Source organism: Phyllostomus discolor, chromosome X (assembly GCF_004126475.2).
Source record: "Phyllostomus discolor isolate MPI-MPIP mPhyDis1 chromosome X, mPhyDis1.pri.v3, whole genome shotgun sequence".
NCBI classification, from domain to species: Eukaryota; Metazoa; Chordata; class Mammalia; order Chiroptera; family Phyllostomidae; genus Phyllostomus; species Phyllostomus discolor.
The window spans coordinates 99140153-99164069 of record NC_050198.1 but is presented as its reverse complement, the minus strand read 5'-3'; the positions used below and the strand labels follow the sequence as shown (position 1 = coordinate 99164069).

Sequence of the window (23917 nt, the reverse complement as noted above, 5' to 3'; positions counted from 1 at the left end):
AGGTTTTTCTTAATTTACAATAACTTTGGTAGAATAGTTCTAAAATGGTTGAAGTTTTCAATTTTAGAATAGTTTTTTTTTTTATGAGCTGCAGTTTTCATGGCTCTCCTGTATGTGTAGTAACTATATCTAGGCTAACAAAATATTTCCCTTTGGGATCTTGGTTTAATAGATGAAAATGATGTGTAGTTAGTATATCAATGAACATGTGTAAAAAGATATTTCTAATGTATTTAAATGTGCTTGGAAGCTTTTTTTTAAAGTACTTTCAATATCTTCTCTATGTTGTTTACACTATTAAGTTGCTTAGCAAACTCTTTTTTCTTAAATAATACTAAGGTCAATTTAATCTCAGCTCCTTTCTGAATTATCACTTATTCTGAATCAGTGGTATCCAAATTACAGTACAATAAAATGTCCTGAATTCAAACTCCACTAATCAAAAATTTGTTATAGCCTGGATGTAGTATTTATGCTAAAAATACCTTCAGTAGGATGTCTAACCCATGCTGTTGATAGATTATACTCTATGAGAGGAGCAACCAGGGTCCTGCCAGAGGTTAGTAATATCAGAGCTTCTTTACTGGCTATAAAAACACTGATATTGAATTAAAATGAATGCTAGGAGAGAAGAAAGCAGGAACCATCTCGGTGTTTAAAATGTCTTATAAGTGCTCTATTGAGTATATGAGAATTAGGATATTAAGTGCATTGGACTGATTATAAGAAAAGAGATTTGAACACCAGTTAAGAGTTTAAGCAAAACTGGGGCAATAGTTATGGTGTACTGCTTTCAGATGTTTTAAAAGCTGCAGTAGTAATAATATTTGCATGCAAATTCTGTACACTTACAAATTCTTCTCATCAATTCATCAGAGTAAGAAAGTAAAATGTTCATTAAAAGTTATACCTAGTACTCTTAATATGTTCATGATGTTGCAACAGCTCTGAAGCTAGTAAAATTCAGGATGTCTGTCCCTCTTCTTCAGTTCTGAATTAATAATCATATAATGCATGCATGCATATTGATAGATTTATTCTATTTATATGATGCAGTAAGCTCTGAAAACCAGCATTTCTGGTGTTTTGGAATGAAATTCTTCTAACAAGAAACTGCAATGAATGTCAAAGTAAACCAGGATAGTGCACAACTACACCTAATAATAGTGTTGCTAAAAGCTTCTTATTTACCTTTTGGGAGGGGAGAAAAGCTAGTTCTTTGCTTCATGCCTTTTACAGTAAAGATAATTTCCCTCTACTGTGTTAACTCATTGTTCTTTACTTATAGAACTTAGATTTTAGGAGTAAGAGCAGAGATCATTGGATCAACTAGAATAAAATTTTAGCCTTCTGGAGTTTTTGAGCTAATTAGAACTCTCCATCTCCTACCCTTTACCATTATGGATGAAAGGAATAGAAACTAAGAATTTGTGTAACACTTTTCTTACAGCTAAACATCCAGTGCAGCTTAGGAATTAGTGACATCTATTTAATTTTTGTGGTCCTCTCTAACAGAGGGGGACAGAAGCTTAGGAAAAAAGGTTTTCGTCACTTGATTTTGGAAGGGAATTTTTGTATTTTTATTTGAAAATGAATGATTCTAATCTTAGTCTCAGAGACTTAGTTAACTAAAGGCTATTGAATAAAATATCTTAGTTAATGAATTTTCTACCTAACTAAGGATCAATCCACATATGTAGTGAAACTGGGGTGAGGATGCTTTGCATAAGATATCTAGTCAGGGGTGTCCAACCTGCAGCCCGTGGGCAACATGCAGCCCAGGATGGCTGTGAATGCAGCCCAACACAAAATCATAAATTTACTTAAAACATGATTAGATTGTTTTTTTGTGGTTACATGTCGCTCTGTAGTTAATGTGTGGCCCAAGACAACTGTTCTTCCAGTGTGACCCAGAGACACCAAAAGGTTGGACACCCCTGGCTGTAGAGAATTAATTTGTGCATAATTTTATTTGTTGACCACTGACCCATTTGTGTCTTTCTTGATTAAAGATTTTTGGTTGCAAATAGTAAAGGTCTACTTCAAACTAAATGGAAAAGAAAAGAATTTATGTTAAGGGTACAGTCAGCTCTTGTGGATCTCAAGGGCAGAAAGTATAGTGTAGGCACATGAGAAACTATAACTTTGAGTAAAAAGCTGTCAGTGGCTAAAGGGGGTTTCCTCCTCTTTTATCTTCCTCCACCGCCAATCCCCACAGTCAGAGAGTCTCATGTTTATCTCTGGTCCTTTCAACTTCTGTGCTTTGTTCTTCTCACTCCCTCAGCACATGGCCAAACATGGCTTATCTTAGAGCTCCCAAGTTTACATATTGTAAATTTAGGCAATCACCAGATAAGCTAGCATTTCTGAATCCCAGTTCCCGATTCTGATTGACTCAGTTTGGATCAGATATCAATCCAGTATCTGAGTATCTATGGCTGGGAAAACAAGATCATTTGGTATAAATATGGCTAATAGGCCCCAGCCCTAAGTGTGGGGACATATAGTTCTTACAGAAAGGGAAGTGTGGGGTGAACAGAATCTCAAATGGTACCTACCATGGAGTATAATCAGAAATAGATCATATTTGCTTATTTTCATTCATAGAACAAGAATGAACATTAGATATCGTATTATGTAGTCTCCTTATATTAAGGAGAAATCTGAAGCCCAGAGATGATTTAAAAATTATCTAAGGTCATATGAAAAGCTGTAACTGCAATCCTGACTGCCGGCCAAGATGGAGGCATAGGTAGACACACTGCGCCTCTTCATACAATCAAAAGAAGGATGACAACAACAATTCAAAAATAAAAAATGACCAGAACTGACAAAAAATCCAACTGTATGGAAGTCCAACAACCAAGGAGTTAAAGAAGAAACACTCACCCAGACCGGTAAGAGGGGTGGAGATGGGCAGCCGGACAGAGAGGATTCATGGCAAAGTGGTAGCTGGAGGACCCAACAAGGTGGCAGATTGTGGAGCAGGGTGTGCAAGGCTGCAGCTGGCCGACCAGACTGCGGCAGTGGCTGGTGGAGCGGGCAGTCCCACATTCACATGCAGATAAACTGGGAAAAACGACTGGGGAACTGGAGAGACTACGCAATCCCCGGCCCCAGCATGAGAAAATAAAGCCTCAAACCACAGATTGAAAACACCTGTGGGGGTTGAGGCAGTGGGCGAAACTCCCAGCCTCACAGGAGAGTTCATTGGAGAGACCCACAGGGTCCTAGAGCATACACAAACCCACCCACATGGGCATCAGCACCAGAAGGGCCCAGTTTGCTTGGGGGAAGCAGGGGAAGTGACTGAAAGCCAGCAGAGAGCAGAGCAAGTGCCATTGTTCCCTCTCGGACCTCTGCCCCACATACAGTGTCACAACAAAGCCATGTGGGTTACCCCGCTCTGGTGAACACCTAAGGCTCTGCCCCTCACTATGTAACAGGTGCATCAATACAAAAAAATGGCCCAAATGAAAGAACAGATCAAAGCTCCAGGAAAAATACAACTAAGCAATGAAGAGATAGCCAACCTATCAGATGCACAGTTGAAAACACTGCTAATCAGGATGCTCACAGAATTGGTTGAATTTGGTCACAAATTAGATGAAAAAGTGAAGGCTATGCTAAGTGAAATAAAGAAAACTGTACAGGGAACCAATAGTGATGGGAAGGAAACTGGGACTCAGATCAATGGAGTGGACCAGAAGGAAGAAAGAAATAACCAAACAAAAAAGAATGGAAAAAAAAATTTAAAAAAATGAGTAGCGGCTTAGGAACCTCCAGGACATCTTTAAACATTCCAACATCCGAATTATACCAGAAGGGGAAGAGGAAGAGCAACAAGTGGAAAACTTATTTGAACAAATAATGAAGGAAAACTTCCCCAATCTGGCCAAGGAAATAGACTTCCAGGAAGTCCAGGAAGCACAGAGAGTCCCAAAGAACTTGGACCCAAGGAGGAACACACCAAGGCACATCATAATTACCTTACCCAAGATTAAAATGAAGAAGAGAATCCTAGAAGCATCGAGAGATAAGGGGACAGTCACCTACAAAGGGGTTCCCATCAGACTGTCAGCTGATTTCTCAAAAGAGACCTTACAGGCAAGAAGGGGCTGGAAAGAAGTATTCCAAGTCATGAAAGGCAAGGACCTACAATCCAAGATTACTCTATCCAGCAAAGCTTTCATTTAGAATGGAAGGGCAGATAAGTGCTTCTCAGATAAGGTCAAGTTAAAGGAGTTCATCATCACCAAGCCCTTATATGAAATGTTAAAAGGACTTACCCAAGAAAAAGAAGATAAAAATACATATATAGTAAAATGACAGCAAACTGACAAACATTAACAACCACACCTAAAACAAAAACAAACGCAAACTAAGCAAACAACTAGAACAGGAACAGAAACACAGAAATGGACATCACATGGAGGGTTATCAGTGGGGGAGTGGGGGGAGGAGAGAGGGGGAAAAGGTACAGAGAATAAGTGGCGTAGATGGTAGGTAGAAAATAGAAAGGGGGAGGGTAAGAATAGTATGGGAAATGTAGAAGCCAAAGAACTTATATGTACGACCCACGGACATGAACTAAAGTGGGGGGGGGGAATATGGGTGGGAGGGGGTGTGCATGGCAGAGGGGAGTGAAGGGGGAAAATGGGACAACTGTAATAACTTAATCAAAATATATTTTTTAAAAAGAAAAGCTATAACTGCAATCCTAACCTTGTGGCTTCTAGTTTTTCCTAAATGCTGGCAGCCAAGTAACCAAAGTATCTATTAAAATGTTAACACACTTTTAAAAGAGATTTTATTTATTCATTTTTAGAGAGAGAGGAAGGGACAGAGAGAGGGAGAGAAGCATCAATGTGTAGTTGCCTCTTGTGCACCCCGCACTGGGGACCTGGTCCACAACCCAGGCATGTGCCTTGACTGGGAATCAAACTGGCACCCCTTTGGTTTGCAGGCTGGCACTCAATCCACTGAGCCTCACCAGTCAGGGCTATTTGCTACTTTTTGTCCTGTGCTTTCATTTACCAGTAACATTTATTCATTGAGTGCTACGCACCCAGTCCTGCTTTAGGCACTGGGTATACAGTGGTGAACAGAACACAGTTCCTGCACTCGTGGAGTTTGCATTTCAGAGGATTATTCAAGCAGGGAATAAACAAATAATGTATTATATATATATCACCAGATATTGATAAGAGATATGAGACTGATAAGCCAAGGTTGAGTGGTGTTATTATCTATTACAGTGGTCAAGGAAGGTATCTCTGATGAGATAACACTGAGCAGAGACCCGAATGAAGCAAGAGAGCAGGCCATATGAATATGTAGAGAAAGAGCATTTCAGGTTGAGAGAAGAGAATGTACAAAGGCCCTGAGGTGTGAACCTGCTTGGTGTGTTCAAAAACAGCAAGGAGGCCAGTGTAACTAAAGAATGTAGAGAAGGAGGGAGACAGAATGTGTCAAGAGTATTCAGAGGTCAAATCATATAGGCCTTCTAGGACAAAATAGGAGTTTCGGGTTTTAATCTATGTGATGAAAAGACACTGGGAGGTTGGGAGAATAGGAGCTTGACTTGATCGACATGTAAAGAGAATATTCTGGTTGCTGTGTGGAGAATCAACTTCAAGAGGGAAAGAGAAGAAGGAAGGAGACCAGTTAGAAGGATGTTACAGTAATCTGGGTGAGAGAAAATGGATGGATTAATCATAGTAGTGGCAGAAGTGAAAAATAGATTCTGAACAGACAGATAGATGGATAGATTTGAAGTATATTCATATACATAAATACATATACCATATATATGTGTATATATATATATATATATATAATTTTTGATTCATAGGAAGTTGTTATAAATATACAGGGAGATCGTGTGTACTTTTCATCTGGTCTTCCCCAGTATTAATGGTGCATTACTGAAGTACAATATCAAAATCTGGAAAACTGATATGGACATCTTAATCAGGTTTCCCCACTTATATAAGCACTTGTGTGTGTAGCTTCATATAATCACCACTACAAAACACTTAACTGTATCAGTCACAAGGCTCTCTCATTCTAACCCTTTATTATGCCATTCTTACCTTCTTTGTCTCCTTCCTGAGCCCCTAACCTCTAATTTGTTCTCTGTCTTTATAATATGTAATTTCATGAATGTTGTATAACGCACCTCTTTATCCCTAGTCATTTTCTTTGCTCTGAAGTGCACTTTATGTGAAAGTGGTTTTTTAAAAATTCATTTCTCAATGTTAAATCTTTTTCCCTACCCATTTATTTACTGGTACTTTCAATATACACATGTTTTTGTGTTTGAAGTAAATTTCTCATAGACAGCATATACCAGACCATGTTTTAAAAAAATTTTAATAGAGAGCGGCAGGGTTTATTAGAGTGAAAAGAGGTGGAACAGCCTCAGAAAGGCGGAGAGTGGACCCGCTATAGTAGTGGCTGCGTGGACTCAGGAAAGGAAGTTAACATAGGCAAAAGGGAGAGTACCCTGCTGCTGCTCGCTGCTTCCCTTTTAAGTGTGGTGGTAAGTCTTGTGGGGACTCTTCAGTTTAGGAGAAAAGAAGGCAAAAAAGAACATGCCGGAGAGAAGGTCAGGTGCGTGCTGCAAGGAGGGTGCGCCTAGACCTTGTTCTTTTAATCCACTCTGCCATAGTCTGTATTTTAATTGGTGCATTTAGACTATTTATATATTAAAACAATTATTAATAGTTCAGGACTACATCTCCCATTTTTGACTATGGTAAAAAAACAACAACCATATAACCTGAGATCTAACCCCTTAAACTGGTAAGTGTTCTGTTCAGTGAAGCATTTGTACAGCAAATGTCTAGAACTTTTTCATCTTGCATGACTGAAATTCTATACTCATTAAACAGCAACTCCCCATTTCCCCTTCCCCCAGCCCTCGGTAACCACCATTATGCTTTACACTTCTATGAGTTTGACTATTTTTTAAAAGATTTTATTTATTTATTTTTAGAGAGGGAAGGGAGGGAGATAGAGAGACAGAGAGAAACATCAATGTGCGGTTGCTGGGGGCCGTGGCCTGCAACCCAGGAATGTGCCCTGGCTGGGAATTGAACCTGCGACACTTGGGTTCGCAGCCCGCGCTCAATCCGCTGAACTACACCAGCCAGGGGCGAGTTTGACTATTTTTGAAAGTTTTATTCATTATTGTGTTTTTAAACAAAGGGGAAGGGAGAAAGAGAGGGAAAGAAACATTTACCTGAGAGAGAAACATCAATCAGTTGCCTCTTGTACGTGCCCAAAACCTAGACATGTGCCATGACCAGGAATTGAACCAGAGACCATATGTTTTGCAGGATGATGCTCCGACCAACTGAGCCACACCAGTCAGGGCAATTTTGCCTACTTTAGATACCTCATTTAAGTGGAATCATACACTGTCTGTTGTTCTGTGGTAGGCTCATTTCACTTCACTTTTGAAGACACGATGTCTTCAAAATTTATTCATGTTGTAGCATGTAGCAGGATTTCCTTCTTTTTTAAGGCTGAATAATATTCCGTTGTATGTATCTGCCATATTTTCTTTACCTACTCACCTTTTTTTTAAGATTTTATTTATTTATTTTTAGAGAGGGAAGGGAGGGAGAAAGAGAGAGAGAGAGAAACATCAGTGTGCAGTTGCTGGGGGTCATGGCCTGCAACCCAGGCATGTACCCTGACTGGGAATCGAACCTGCGACACTTTGGTTCACAGCCTGTGCTCAATACACTGAGCCACTCTAGCCAGGTACCTACTCATCTTTCAATGTACATTTAGGTTGTTCCCACTCTTACCTACTGTAAATAATGTTGCAATATATATGTGAGTACAAATACCTCTTAGAGATCTTATTTTCAGTATTTTTGGATAAACACCCGGAAGTGGTATTGATGGTATGTTTTTAAAAATGGTATTTTAAATATTTTTTTGAGGAACCTCCATTCTGTTTTCCATAGCAGCTGCCCCATTTTACATTCACCAAACATGGCACAAGATTTGTAGTTTCTGAATATTCTCACCAACACTTCTTATTTTCTGTTTTTTTTTTTTCTTTTTGTAATGGCCATCCTAACAGATGTGAATATCTCCTTGTGGTTTTGGTTTACATTTCCATAATAATTAGTGATGTTGAACATCTTTTCATATGCTTGTTGGCCATTTGTATGTCTTATTTGGAAAACTGTTTATTCAAGTCGTTTCCTTGTTTTTTTAATCCAAACCCGAGGACATGCTTATTGATTTCAGAGAGAGGGAAAGGGAGAGAGAGAGACAGAGGGAGAGAAATGTCGATTAGTTGCTTCTCATATGCACCCTACTGGGGGTTGAACCCACAGCCTAGGCATGTGCCCTCACTGGGAATTGAACCCTCGACCTTTTGGTTTACAGGACAACACTCCAACCAACTGAGCCACAAGAGCCAGGGGTATTTTCTTGTTTTTTAAATTGGGTTATTATTATTATGGTATTATTATTTTTCAGTATTGACTTGTAGGAATTTCTTAAATATTTTGGAAATCAATCCCTTGTCAGAAACATGGTTTGCAAATAGTGTCTCCCATTTTATATGATGCCTTTTTAATCTGTTGATGATCTGTTTTGCTATGTAGATGCTTTTTAGAGTGATAGACTCCTATTTGTCTATTTTTGTTTTTGTTGCCTAGACTTTTGGTGTCCTGTCCAAGAAATCATTGCCAAGACCAATGTTATGAAGCTTTCCTTCCATGTTTTCTTCAAGGAGTTTTACGATTTCAGGTCTTAACATTTAAGTTGTTAGTCAATTTTGAGGGGAATTTTGTGTATCGTGTTAAGGTTGAATTTTATTTTCTTGTTAGTGGATATGCAATTTTCCAACCTCATTTATTGATGAGTCTGCCCTTTTTCCTATGGTGTATTCTTGGCACCCTATCAAAGATCAGTTAACCATATATACGTGGGTTTATTTCTGGGCTCTGTATTCTGTTCCATAGGTCTATATGTCTGTCTTTATGCTAGTACCATGCTGTTTTTTTTTAAAAAAAAGATTTTATTTATTTATTTATTTTTAGAGAGAGGGGAAGGGAGTGGGGAGAGGGAGAGAGGCATCAATGAGAGAGGGAAATATTGATCGGTTGCCTCTTATATGCGCCCCTACCAGGGACCGAACATTCAACCCAGGTATGTGTCCTGATTGGGAATTGATCCAGCGACTTTTCACTTTGCAGTACAACACCCAACCGACTGAGCCACACACTGGTCAGGACTAGTACCATGCTGTTTTAATTACTGTAGTTTTCTAATTTGTTTTGAAAACAGGAAGTGTGAGGACTCCAGTGTTGTTCTTTTTGCTTAACATGTAGGGTCCTTTGTGGTTCCATTTGAGTGTTAGGATATCTTAAATTTTGTGTAAAAAGTGCCATTGGGATTTTGATAGGGATTGCATTGAAACTATAGATTGCTTTGGGTAGTACAGACATTTTAACAATATGAAGTCCCCCAGTACACAAGCATGGGATATCTTTCCAATTATTTGTGTCATCTTAAATTTCTTCCAAAAATGTTTCGTAGTTTTCAGTGTGCAAGTCTTTAGCCTCTTTCAGTTTATTCCTAATTATTTTAATTTTGATGCTGTTGTAATTGTAATTGTGTTCTTAATTTTCTATCAAATTATTCATTCTTAGTGTATGGGAATACAACTGATTTTTATATGTTGATTCTTTATCCTGAACTGTACTGAATTTATTTATTCTAAAAGGTATCTAAAAGATATTTGTGTGTGTTTGTGATCTTTAGGATTTTCTATATATAAGATCATGCCATTTGCTAACAGATAATTTTACTACTTTTGTTCTGATTTGATGCCTTTTTAATGTTCTTTATTAGCCTATATGCTCTAGCTAGCAACAATCTTCAGTAGTATGTTGAATAGAAGTGGTGATCATGGGCATCTTTGCCTTGTTTTTCATCTTAGAGTAAAAAGCTTTCAGTTTGGTCATGATCTATAATCCTTTTGATGTGTTGTTGAGGTCAGTTTGCTAAATTTCGTTGAGAATTTTTATGTTTATATTACCAGGGACATTGGTCTATATGTTTTATTCTTGTAGAGTCTTAATCTGTCCTTGGTAACAGGGTAAGGCTGGCCTTGCAAAATAAATTTGTAAGTCCTGGCTGGTGTGGCTTAGTGAATTGAGTGCCAGTCTGCAAATCAAAGGGTTTCCAGTTCAATTCCCAGTCAGGGCATATGCCTGGGTTGCAGGCCTGGTCCCTGGTGGGAGATGTGTGAGAGGCAACCACACATTGATATTTTTCTCCTTCTCTTTCTCCCTCTCTTCCCCTCTGTCTAAAAATAAATAAATAAAAATCTTTTAAAAAATATTTGTAAGTGTTCCCTTCTCTTCAGTTTTTTGGAATTGTTTGAGAAAGTTTGGTATTAATTCTTCTCTAAATTTTTAGTAGGATTCACCAGTGAAGCCATCTGTCCTTGTGCTTTTTTGTATAGAGAGATTTTTTAAAATTAATTTTTATTTAAATATAGTTGGTATATCGTCTTATATTGGTTACATTAGTTTCAGGTGTACAATATAGTGATTTGACATTTTTATACCTTATAATGTACTCACCCCACTAATTCTAGTAGTCATTTGTCACTGCATAAACGTATCTCAATCTCTCCTTCCTCATTATTGGTTTGTTAACATTTTCTGTTTCTTCCTGAATCAGTCTGGGTAGGTTGTACACTTGCAGGGATTTATTGTTTTTTTTTCTAAGTTTATCCAATTTGTTTTCATATATTGTACATAGTAGTCTCTTACAGTATATGCTTATTTATTTTTCTGTTCCTAGTTATAATGTTTTCTCTTTAATTTCTGACTTTACTTATTTGAGTCTTCCCTCTTTTTTCTTTTTTAATTAGCCTTGCTAGTTTGTCAATTTTATCTTTTTAAAAAGCCAGCTTTTAGTTTTGTTGATTTATTTCTATTCTTTTTCTGGTTTCTATTTGACTTATTTCTGCTCTGATCTTTCTTATTTCCTTCTGCTTTGGGCTTGGTTTCTTCTTTTCCTAGTTTCTTGAGGTGTAAAGTTAGGTTGTATATTTGGGATATTTCTATTTTCCTAATGTAGGCATTTCCCACTAAATATTTACCTTTCAAAACATTGTGCAGCATCACATGGGTTTGGTGTGTTGTGTTTTCATTTCAATTTTTAAAAAATTTTTAAAATTTTAATTTTTGATTTTAGAGATATAGGGGAAGGGAGGGAGAAAGAGGGGAAAAAACATCAATGTGAGAGAGAAACATCGACTGGTTGCCTTCTGTACATACCCCAACTGGGGACCTAACCCACAACCCATGCATATGCCCTGCCTGATCATCGAACCAGTGACCTTTCGGTTTGCAAGACAGTGCCCAACCAACTGAGCCACATCTGCCAGGGCTCATTTTAATATGTTCTGTGATCTTTCTTTACTATTGATTTCTTTTTTGACCCATTGATTGTTCAGATGTGTGTTTAATTTACACATATTTGTATATTACTCAGCTTCTCTCTTGTTGATTTCTAGTTTTATACTACTGTGGTCAGAAAAGATACTTGGTTTGAATCTTCTTAAATTTTCTGAAACTTGTTTTGTATCCTATCATATGGGCATCATAGATAATGTCCTGTATGCTCTTGAGAAAAACATATATTCTACTCCTGTTGGATGCAGTGTTCTATAAATGTCTATTAGGGCCATTTAGTCTAATGTATAGTTCAAGTTTATTGTTTCCTTGTTTATTTTCTGTCTGGATGATCTATTCATTGCTCACAGTGGGCTCTTGAAGTCCTATGCTGTTATTGCAATCTTTTCTACTTTTCCCTTTATATCTGGTAATATTTGCTTAATGTATTTAGGTGCTCCAGTGTTGTGTGCATGTCTATTTACAATTGTTACATATTATTGATGAATTGACCCATTTATCATTATATAATGACTTTTTTGTCCCTTGTTACTGTTTTTGCCTTAAAGTCTATTTTGTCAGATGTAAGTATAGCTGCCCCTACTTTCTTGTGTTTTCCATTTGCATGGAACATCTTTTTCAATCCCTCCACTTTAAGCCTTTGTGTCATTGAAGCTAAAGTCTCTTCTTGTCAGCATATAGTTTAAAAAAAAATTCATACAGCCACTGTATGCCTTTTCATTGATTAATTCAATCTATTTACATTTTAATTTATTGATATGTGAGAACTTACTAATTGCATTTGTTAATTGTGTTCTGGTTGTTTTATATTTCCATCGATTCTTTTTCTCTCTGTTTCTACATTTGTAAATTGGTGATTTTCTATAGTGGTGTGCTTTGTTTCCCTGTGTTTATATTCAGTGCATCTACTCTAGGTTTTTGCTTTTCAGTTACCATAAGGTTTATAGAAGCCATCTCATAGGTAAAAAAAAAAAATCCATTTTAAGCTGATAGCAACTTAACTTTATTATCATGTACAAAAGCTTTACCCTATTACTCCCACCTTTTTCTATTTTTGATGTCCTTATTTACCTCTTATTATATTGTATATTTATCAACACATAATAGTAGCTATAATTGTTTTTACCATTTAATTGTTCATAGTTTTGATCCTTTTCTTCAGTAAGTCCCTTTAGCATTTCATATGATAATGGTTTGGTGATGATGAACTCCTTTAGTTTTTTTCTTGTCTGAGAAGCTCTTTATCTGCCCTTCAATTCTAAATGATACTTTTGCTGGGTAGAGTAATCTTGGCTGTAGGTCCCTGCCTTTCATGACTTTGAATATTTCTTGCCAGCCCCTTTTGCCTGGAAAGTTTCTTTTGAGAAATCAGCTGAAAGTCCTATGGGGATGCCCCTGTAGGTAACTAACTGCTTTTTCTTTTTTGAATTAATTATTTTTTTTAGAATTTTTTAAAGATTTTATTTATTTATTTTTAGAGAGGAAAGGGAGGGAGAAAGACAGAGAGAGAAACATCAATGTGTGGTTGCTAGGGGCCATGGCCTGCAATCCAGGCATGTGCCCTGACTGGGAATCAAACCTGCAATGCTTTGGTTCGCAGCCCGCACTCAATCCACTGAGCCACACCAGCCAGGGCTATTAACTGCTTTTGTGTTGCTGCTTTTAAGATTCTCTCTTTACCTTTAACCTTTAGCATTTTAATTATGATGTGTCTTGGACTGGGCCTCTTTGCATCCGTCTTGTTTGGGACTCTTTGTGCTTCCTGGACTTGCATGTCTATTTCCCTCACCAAATTAAGGAGGTTTTCTGTTATGATTTTTTCAAATAGATTTTTCAGTTTCTTGCTCTTTGTCTTCTCCTTCTGGCATCCCTGCGATGTGAATGTTGGAACACTTGAAGTTGTCCCAGAGGCTGTTTACAATATCCTCATTAAATTTTTTTTCTTCTTCTTGTTCTGATTGGTTGTTTTTTGCTTCCTTATGTTCCAAATCATTGACTTGATTCTCAGCTTCATCCACTCTACTGTTGTTTTCCTGTAAATTGTTCTGTATTTCAATTAGTGCACTCTTCGTTTCTGAGTGGAACTTCTTTATGCTGCTGAGGTCCTCACTAAGTTCCTTGAGCATCCTTATAACCAGTATTTTGAGTTCTGTATGTGATACATTGCTTATCTTCATTTTGTTTAATTTTTTTCTGGAGTTTTGATCTCTTCTTTCAATTGGGCCATGTTTCTTTGTCTCCTTGTTTTGGCAGCCTCCCTGTGTTTGTTTCTATGTATTAGGTAAGGCTGCTTTGACTCCCTGTGCTGGTAGTGTGGCCTAATGTGGTAGGCGTGTCCTGTCGGGTCCAGTGGCATAGCCGCTCATTTCACTCAAGCTGGGTACTGGAGGTTCACCCTTCATGTGGGCTGAGTACACCTTCCTCAACAATAATCAAGCTGAGCCTTGACTATTGTTGGCAGATCGATGGGACAATTTACCCAGGCCAGTCAGCTGTAAGGACTGGCTGTGACCACTGACCACCAACCTCCCCTCTCCATGGAGGATCAGCTGTGCAGGGGCAGGGTGGTGGTGCTCTCATGTGGTCTATAGCTGTTCACTAGGTGCTCAGGCTCTGGGATTTCCCAGGTAGTGCAGGCCAAGGTGAGCCCCCACTTGTGTTTTGCCCAGAGCCACCCTGCCTGAGCTATAAAGCAATCTGAGATGGCTGCTACTTGTGCTGGCCTTGGAGATTCCCAGGTGAAGCCAAGCTGTGAATCTAGGCTGGCTACTGCTAGTGCCAAGCCTGTGCCCCCTTAGCAAGCGGTATGGGGCCTGGGGGTTCACTGAAGCTGGTTGTTACTTGTTTGAGAGGATGTAGGACATTGTGAAGGATGAGCCAAGACCATTCATTCATATGGAAAAGCAGCTTGGGTGGGCCAGTAAGGTGTGTGGGACTGAGTCTCTGGGGATCTCCATGGCAAGGCAAACAATGTTAGCCAGGTTGATGGAGTCTCAGATATAGCACCTCCCTGTCAGCTCTGTGGCCCTGTGGCTCTGTGGTGGGAGGGTTCATAAAAAGGACAATGGACCACCTTTCTGACTGGAAGGTTTTCCCCCAGCTCTACCCTTGATGCCAGACACTTCAGTTCCTCCCTGTATGCCACTGGTGCTTTTCAAGCTGCTGCACCAGTGCTAGAGCTCAGAGGGAGTGAATCTGACTAAGTCCGTGTGTTCTTTAAGAGGAACTGCTTGGGACTCTAGAAGAGTCCGACTCAATCCCTTTCTTCCACTGACTCAATCCCTGCTGGCTTTTGCAGTTAGAAGTTGTGGGGACTCACCTTTCCTGGCACTGGAACCCTGGGCTGGGGGGCCTGGGGTAGGGCTGGGACTCCTCACTCCTGAGATATCCCTCTTGAATTTTTGTCCACCACACATGTAGGTGGGACCAGCCTGTTCCATGTCTTTGCCCCTCCTATCTGTCCAGATGGATGTGTTTTCTTCAATTCTATAGTTGTCAGACTTCCATTCAACTTGATTTCTGATGGTTCTTAGTGACAGTTCTACAGTTTAGTTGTAATTTTGATGTGGTTGTGTGAGGAGGTGAGCGATGTTTACCTATGCCTTCATCTTGACTGGAAATACTACAATTATTTTTAATGCTCTTTTTGCTTTGACCTTTATACTATAGTTGATGGTAAACACACCACCCTATTACACATTTATAGTTTTATAGTTTTGACCTCTACTAGTGTGTGTTATACTTTTGTATGTCTATGTGCCACTAGCTAGTATTCTTCATTTTAGTTTGAACAACTTCTTTCAACATTTGTTCCAAGGCAGTCTAGTAGTGATAAACTCTTTGAACTTTGTTTGTCTATGAAAGTATTACACTTCATATCTGAAACATAACTTTTCTGAATAGAGTATTATTGGCTGGCCAATTTTCACCTTTTTAACACTTTGAATAGGACACTCCATTCTCATCTTGACTGAAGATTTCCGCTGGAAATCCACTGATCCCCTAATGGGGATTCCTTTTTATGTCACCATCTTTTTTTTTTTAACTAACTGTTTTTAGAATCATTTCTTTAACTTTTATTTTCCAGGTTGACTATAATGTGTTAGAGGGTTTGGGTTTGTTTTTTTTTTTTTTTTTGCATTGAGATAATAGGAAGAGAACTGGTCCAGGCTTATGAAGTTCTCAGCTACTACTTTAATTAAATTTTCATCTCCCTTCTCCCTCTCTTAGGATTCCTGATTTGTATTAATATTTGTTTTTTTTTATTTGAATCCTATATATTGTGTAGGCTTTCTTTGCTCTTTTTCATTCTTTTTTCTTTGTTTACCTTTATCTGGGTTATTTCAAAATTTAAGACAGGACATTGTAGACACCACTTATTCATAGGGTCCCCAGGAGTCAGAGATGTTTCAATGGCGAGTAGCACAAACAACTCATACATTCTATCTTCCATTTGCTCTACTTTACTGCAGATGCCCTCTGTTACATTTTAAATTTCATTCATTGTATTCTGCAGCTCCAGAATTTGTGGGGTTTTTTTGTATGATTTCTGCCTTCTTTGTTAAGCATTTCATTTTGATCAAATATTTCTTTCAAGATTTCATTGAATTGTTGTTCTGAATTTTCTTGTAGCTTATTGAGTTTCTTCAAAACAGAAATTTTAACTTCTTTATCAACAGGATCACAAAATTCTCTGCCTTTGAGCTCAGTTATTAGGGAATTATTATTTTCTTTTTAAGATGGTATATTTTGTTGATTTTTTTACATTCCTTGTTACTTTGTGTTGTTGCTTTTGCATTTGAGTTAGCATCTCCTTAAATCTTTGCTAGTTATTTTCAGATGGCGTATTCTATTTGATGGTGTTATTATCTGGGGTTTTCTCTGTCTTTGTATTAGTACATCTGCTGAACTGTTCTTGCTCTCTCTTGTGGCAGAATTCTTAAGCTTTTATGTCTTGTCTGGTTCTTACAGCTTACCAGGTTGGCTACTGGGATCCTCTCTGTTTTTCAAAAGGCGATGCTATAGCTCAGGTTTGTGCTTTCTACCTTGCTCATAAACTGAGACCTCTCTGTCTACTGGAGGTCCTTATCATGAACTGCACACAGAGGTCCAAACAGGGGACCAGTCTCAGAGTGGAAAGAGGTGTGGGTTTATTACTTAGTGTGTTGGGATTGTCTGTGGACCTAGCAGAGACCCCTGAGTGTGGTACTCACAAAAGTTCAAGGATGGACTTCCTACTGAGTGCAATCTTGTTATTACCCTTTGAAATTCTTTGTTTCACCCTGACTGGTATGGCTCAATTGGTTGGGCATTGTTCTGCAGGGCAAAAGGCCACTGGTTCAATTCCCAGTCAGGGTATGTGCCTGGGTTGTGGGCCAGGTCCCTTGTTGAGGCATGCGTGAGAGGCAACTGATCAATGTTTCTGTCTCACATCCATGTTTCTCTCCCTCTCTTTCTCCCTCCCTTTCCCTCTCTCTAAAAATAAAATCTTTTAAAAAGAGAAGTTCTTTCTTTCAATCTCAGAAGTCTATTTATTTTTATTTTTTATTAAATGTATTGGAGGTGACATTGATTAATAAAGTTATATGTGTTTCAGGTGTACAATTCTATTCTTATTTGCCTCTTTCCAGATAACCTGCCTCCCTCCAGTCATAGAGGTCTCCCCTTAGTATTCTTGGTGCTCCTGAAGAAAATCAGATTTCATCAGATGCATGCTGTGTCACTAGGTTAACTAGACTCTCACTTACCACTCTTTTTCTCCCCAGAGGGAGAAGTCACTGCCATCCAATAGATCAGCCCTGTTTAGTATATGGTTGGGGGTGGGTGGTGCTGGGAAAATTTCTTAGTGCTGCCTCTGCTGCAACCAAACTTGCATTTTTCCCCCCAATATCATACTGGAATCTCCCTAAGGAAAGATGGATTTCTGCAAATTCTGTCTCATGTGTGGGAATCTGCCAAGGTCAACATTCTCCAGGTTTTTTCCTGATTGGTTTGAGCAGGTTTCCTGGCTCTATGGTTTCCAAAGCCTGTACTGAGGTCTGCATATTATTGTCAGATGCACTGGTGGGTAAGACTTCTCTTGCGTCCCTTGATGTAGGTGCTAGGTTTTACAATGGTTCTTTTGTTCATGGATGGGTGTCTAATTCATTGTTCAAAAAGGAGGAATGTCTTATGCTACTATGATTCTCTTATGCTACTATGATCCCTTTTTGTTGACACGTTGGTTTTTCAAGAATGTATTGTTTCATGTCTGCATATTTGAGAATATTCCAATTTTCATTTTGCTATTCACCTCTAATTTCAAGCCACTGAGTTCAGAGTAGATACTTATGCTTTCAGTCTTCTTTTTTTTTTTTATAAGTATATATATATATATTTTTAAAGATTTTATTTATTTATTTTTAGAGAGGGAAGGGAAGGAGAGAGAGAGAGAGAGAGAGAGAGAGAGAGAGAGAGAGAGAGAGAGAGAGAGAGAGAGAGAGAGAGAGAGAGGGACAGGGAGAGGGAGAGGGAGAGAGAGAGAGAGAGAGAGAGAGAGAGAGAGAGACATCAATGTGCGGTTGCTGGGGGTTCTGGCCTGCAACCCAGGAATGTACCCTGGCTGGGAATCGAACCTGGGACACTGCTTTCAGTCTTCTTAATTCTTAAATTTCTTAAGACTTGTTTTGTGATGTAAAGTGATTTATCCCAGGGAATGTTCTATCTGCATTTATGAAGAGTAAATACTGTACTGTCGTTGGGTTTTACACACACACACACACACACAGTTGTGAGTATGCAAAAACAAAGTTTATTTTTGTATTATTATTTATTAATTATTATATCATTTTCCACGGGAACAACTGTAAACCTACTTTTGTCCCGCTCTGTGAGTGTGTGTGCATCTGTCAGGCCCATGGTGTTCTAAGTGGTTTACAGTGTGCAAGTTCTCTGTTTTCTTACTGATATCCTGGAATCTGTACGGGTGTTCCATCCGTGAATTTGAGGTATTGAAATCTCCTGCTATTGTTGTGCTGCTCTCTATTTCTCCCTTTAGTGTTGCCAGCATGTGACTCGTACATTTGGAGTCTCTGATGTTGATGGCATGTATATTTATAATTGTTATACATTCCTATTGAATTAACTTTGCCATTATAAATATCTTTCTTTGTCTCTGTGACAGTTTTTGACTTAAAGTCTATTCTGTTTAATGTAAATATGGCCACCTATTCTTTTCATTACCATTTCCATAGAATATTTTATTTTGTCCTTTCACTTTTGGCCTATATGTGGCCTTAAATCTAAAATGAGTTCTTTGTAGGCAGTATATAGTGAGATTTTTTTCATTCGGCCACTTGATGTATTTTCATTAGAGAGTAAAATCTATTTACATTTCATGTCATTATTGACAGGGAAGGACTTAAAACTGCCATTTTGCTGTTTGCTGTCTATTTTGTAGTTTTTGTCGCTCTTACCTCTTTTGATGTTTTCCTTTATGTTTCCTTCATAGTGTTTTTTTTTTTGTAGTAACATGCTTTCATTTTTTTCTCATGTTCTCTTGTGTATCTTTTATAGGTATTTTTTTGTGATTGCCATGAAGATTATATAAAACATCTTACAGTTATAACAATCTCTTTTAAGCCAATAACAAATTAATTCTAATTGCATACAAAAAAAGGAGAAATGGAAAAGAAGAAAATAAAATAAATAGAAAAAAGAAGCAAAAATTTAAAAGTTTTTAAAAAGAGAAAAATGGAATTCTTCGCAGAGGTTGGTGACTTCTGCAATCTCCCTTTGGATATACTGTGTCTGAAGTTTGTTGGATCTTGCTCCACGGTTGTCTGATGCTGGCCACTTGGCGTGTTGGTTCTGGGCCCCTAGGATGGGACTCCAGCTCTGGCCAATGTCAGAAGCACAGTTGGTGCCTTGCACTCAGCAACCTGTTGAAGCTACAAGGGATCCACAGTTTGTGTCTGGCCCTGCTATACCTGGCTACACCTGAGAAGAACCAAACTGCTCTTCAGGCACCCAACCCAGGGGCAGGCCAGCAAACGACCCAGGGCATCCCAGATTCTGCTCCTGTCTGCTTCCATGGGCCTACCAGTTGCTTGCTAGGCCTAGTCACTGAGAGAGCCTCTGGCAGAATCCAGCAAATGGAAGTTGTGGGTCTCCAGTGAGGGGGAGGTGCCCTTCTGGCTTCAGGGAAGGTGGTGGGTATGGCTGCCCCAGAGTCACTGAGTCTGTCCTGGATTTTGCCCTGACTTCATGGGGTGGAGCCTATATATACTATTCAGTATTCAGGTGGGTGGGGCCTTGGGAGCCCAGATATTGGGTCTGTGGTCAGGAGGGTATTTCTATCCAGTCTTCTGTGAGCAGAGTATTGTGAGGCGACAGAAATTCCTAAGGATGGGGTGCAAGGAATTCCGAAGGGTGGGGTAATGGGCAATTGCTTTCCTCCAGGCTGACACTGCTCATAGGGGATTGATTGGCCCAGAAAAGATGTCTACTACCGGTATCTGAGATTGACTCAGCACCGGGATCCTGGCAGCTGTTCCCCCACATGTCTCCCCAGAGTCACAAGCCCCAGATTCTCCTCAGGATGCTGCAGTTCTCACCTCCCTCCCTCTGTTGGAGCCCAGGGTGAGTGGCTGCTAATGCAATTTTGTGCATTGCCCCTTTAAGAGGGTGCCTGTGCCTCCAGCGGACTCCACCTCTCCTTGGTGAACAGGAACCCCTTTGCTTTTCATCACTTGATGCTACTATCTCTGTAAACATCTCTTCCTAGTTAATATCCAAACTTTATAAAGAACACATATAATTCAAATGAAAAAACAAATAATCCAATTTAAAAGTGGTCAGAGGACCTGAATAGACACTTCTACAAAGAGGACATACAGATGGTCCATGGCCTATGAAAAGGTGCTCAATGCCACCAGTCATCAGAGAGATGTAAATTAAAATCACAAAGAGACATCACCTCACACATGTCAGAATGGCCATCATAAACAAATCAGGAAATATAACAAGTGCTGGTCAGGTTGTGGAGAAAAGGAAACCCTAGTGCACTGTTGGTAGGAATGCAGACTGGTGTAGCCACTGTGGACAACAGTATGGATGTTCCTCAAAGAATTAAAAATAGAACTGCCTTTTGACTCAGTGATGCCATTTCTGGGTATATATTCAAAAAACACTAAAACACAAGTTGGAAATAATATGTTCATTGTGATGTTGTTTACAATAGCCAAGACATGGAAATGACCCAAGTGTCCAACAGTAGACAAGTGGATAAAAGTGCTGTGGTACATTTACACAATGAAATACTACTCAGCCATAAAAAAGAATGAAATCTTACCATTTGTGACAGCATGGATGGACCTAGAGGGTATTATACTAAATGAAATAAGCCAGTCAGAGAAAGACAAATACCATATGATTTCACTTATTTGTGGAATCTAAATAACAAAATAAGTGAACAAACAAAATTGAAACAGACTCATAGATACAGAGGACAGACTGATGGTTGCCAGAGGTGAGGCGGGTTTGGGGAGCTGGCTGAAAAAGATGAAGGGGTAAAGAAGTACAGATTGGTAGTTACAAAGTAATCATGAGGATATAAAGTACAGCATAGGAAATATAGTCAATAATATTCTAGTATATGCATGGTGGCATCTGGGTACTGGAAATATTGGGGAGAACACTTTGCAAAGTATATAACTGTTTAACCATTATACTGCATACCTGAAAGTAATAAAATATAATTTTGAGTGTAAACTAAATGAAAAATAAATTTAAAAAAGAGTTTAGGTATTTATTTTTAGAGAGGGGGAAGGGAGGGAGACAGAGAGGGAGAGAAACATCATTTGGTTGCCTCTTGCATGCTCCCAACCGGGGACCTGGCCTGCAACCCTGGCATGTGCCCTGATTGGGAATCGAACCAGCAAACTTTCAATTTGCAGGCTGGTGCTCAATCTACTGAGCCAAACTAGTCAGGGAGAAAAAAAAATGCCCTGGCTGGTGTAGCTCAGTGGATTGAGCGCAGGCTGCGAACTACAGCATCGCAGGTTCGATTCCCAGTCAGGGCACATGCCTGGGTTGCAGGCCACGGCCCCCAGCAACCGCACATTGATGTTTCTCTCTCTCTCTTTCTCCCTCCCTTCCCTCTCTAAAAATAAATAAATAAAATCTTTTTTAAAAATTAAAAAAACATTGTCAAGGGATTGGAAAGACAAGCCACAGCTGGTGGGAAATGTTAACAAATCACATATCTGATAAAGAACTTGAATATGAAATATATAAAGAATTATCAAAAACTCCCACCCCTCTGGCAACCATCAGTCTGTTTTCTGTATCTATGAATCTGTTTCTGTTTTGGTTTTTTTTTCATTTATATTTGTCTTTAGATTCCACATATAAGTGTCAGAGAAAGACAAATACCATATGAACATATCTGTTTTTAGACATTAGCCGAAAGTTGTTTTGTTAACATAGGGGTTTTGTTTTTGTTTTATGACAACATTTGGTTTGCTTTTATTGTTATTATCATTTGATTGCATCATCTGTAAGTTGAGATTCTAATGCATAGTCGCTATTATCTATAAGTAGTAGTGTTAGATTCCTAGTTCACTAGTTTGTAAAATCTGTGAACCAAAGTATGATTTATTTTTTCCTAAAATTAAAATAGGTCACTAATATGAAAAAACACCTAATTTTTTAAAAAAGGCAAAATATTTGAATAGACACTTCCAACCACTAAAGAGATAGAAATTTCAAATAAGCACAGGAAAATATTAAATATAAGTAATCATTAGAGAAATGCATATTAAAAGCACCATGAGTTACTACTGCATATCTATCAGAATGAGTAAATTTTTTTAAAAAACCTGACCATACAAAATGTTAGCAAGGATGGAGAAAAAGAAGAACTCATACATCCACTGCTGGTGAGAATGTAAATTGATGCACCTACTTTGGAAAACAGTTTGGCAGCTTGTTAAAAAGTTAAGTGTGTAACTACTTATGAACCGATCTTTCCACTCATAGTTATTTAACCAAGGGAAATGAAAGCATATGTTCATACACAGATTTGTATGCAGTATTTATAGTAGTGTTAGTTGTAAAACTGGGAATAACCCAAAGGTTCACCAACAGGTGAATGAACAAACAAATGGTGGTATATACGTACAGTGGAGTATTACTCAGCATTGGTCTAGGAGGTGGAATAAAAAAAATGTACTAGGGGCCAGAAGACCGGTATTCCAGTTCTGCCTCCACCAGTGTAGACTTTTATGACATGGGATAAATCACATAACATTTCAGGGCCTCAGTTTCCTCATTTAGGAAACAAGGAAATAATCTTTATCTTGTTTATTTCATATGTTGTCTCTAAAACTCAAATGGGGTAAATATCTGGACTTGTTTGGTAAACCATCATTTGCACATTTCTTGTTGGCCTTTAAATTTCTTTTTCCAGTGGAAGCTATGAGGATATATTTTCTGAAATTTGAATTTTTCTTTTAATGTTTCCTCATATTAAAGAAGGCTGTAGCCTGAGAGCTCCTTTAAGTCCTAAGTAATAATTGATACACTTTGACATTCTTAGAACGTTGATTTGTGCATAATAAGAGGTAGCAAGAATACCTCAGTCATTACTGTTCCCTTCTCAGCACATCAACAATATTTATGCCCGGTCCTTGAATTCTATTGCTTGGCTTCTGGACTACAATAAGAGATTCGGGCACTAATATATCCAGTCTCTCTGTTACCCTGATATGGCCAACTCACATAGTCTTCAAATTGGAGCATATTTTTATTGCGAGAAAACTTCCACATGTAAACTGGGATCAGCAATTGTACAGATTTCTCCTTTCTGTTTGGTTTAGTGACCTTCTTGGAGTGCATATTTTTCAGACTATAAGACACATCCCTCCCCCCACCCCCAAACTTGGGAGGAATAATGGTGGTTAATGGTGGTTAATGTTGAGTTCTGTTTACATTTACATTGGTGAAATATTATGTTATCTATGTTATTAAATATTTTAACACATTTTTTTGCTTCAATTTTTTTTCTATTTCCCCCTCCAAAACCTTGGTGCGTCTTATGGTCCAAAAAATCTGGTACTATTTGTGTAAGAACATAAAACAAAACTGTGTGAAGGTTTTTCCACCAAAGAAAACATACAAAACTAAGTCAGTCATCTAGTGCACAGCATTAGACTACCTAATAGTCTCGATTTGAATCTGTTTGGCTCTAATCTATATTAATGAGTTGCTACATATTAACTGTCTATTGTAGTAATATATTTCTTGGTGTATATATATGTACATACATATGCACATATATGAATGCCAGAAAAAGGGTATTTTTCTCATTGCTCAAAAAAGTGGTTTCTGATTTACCAGTTATACAAATGGGAACGATTCTTTTTTAAAAGTGGTAGAAATAGGAAACAAGTTTATGGATTCGGTTTCTTCTAATA

General features: G+C 38.4%; 1 protein-coding gene across 2 annotated transcripts in view; it reads left to right on the top strand.

Moving 5' to 3' along the window:
- The window catches only part of ZC3H12B (zinc finger CCCH-type containing 12B), a 93730-nt gene that overhangs the window by 8704 nt on the left and 61109 nt on the right, over positions 1-23917 (top strand). The window lies entirely within an intron of this gene.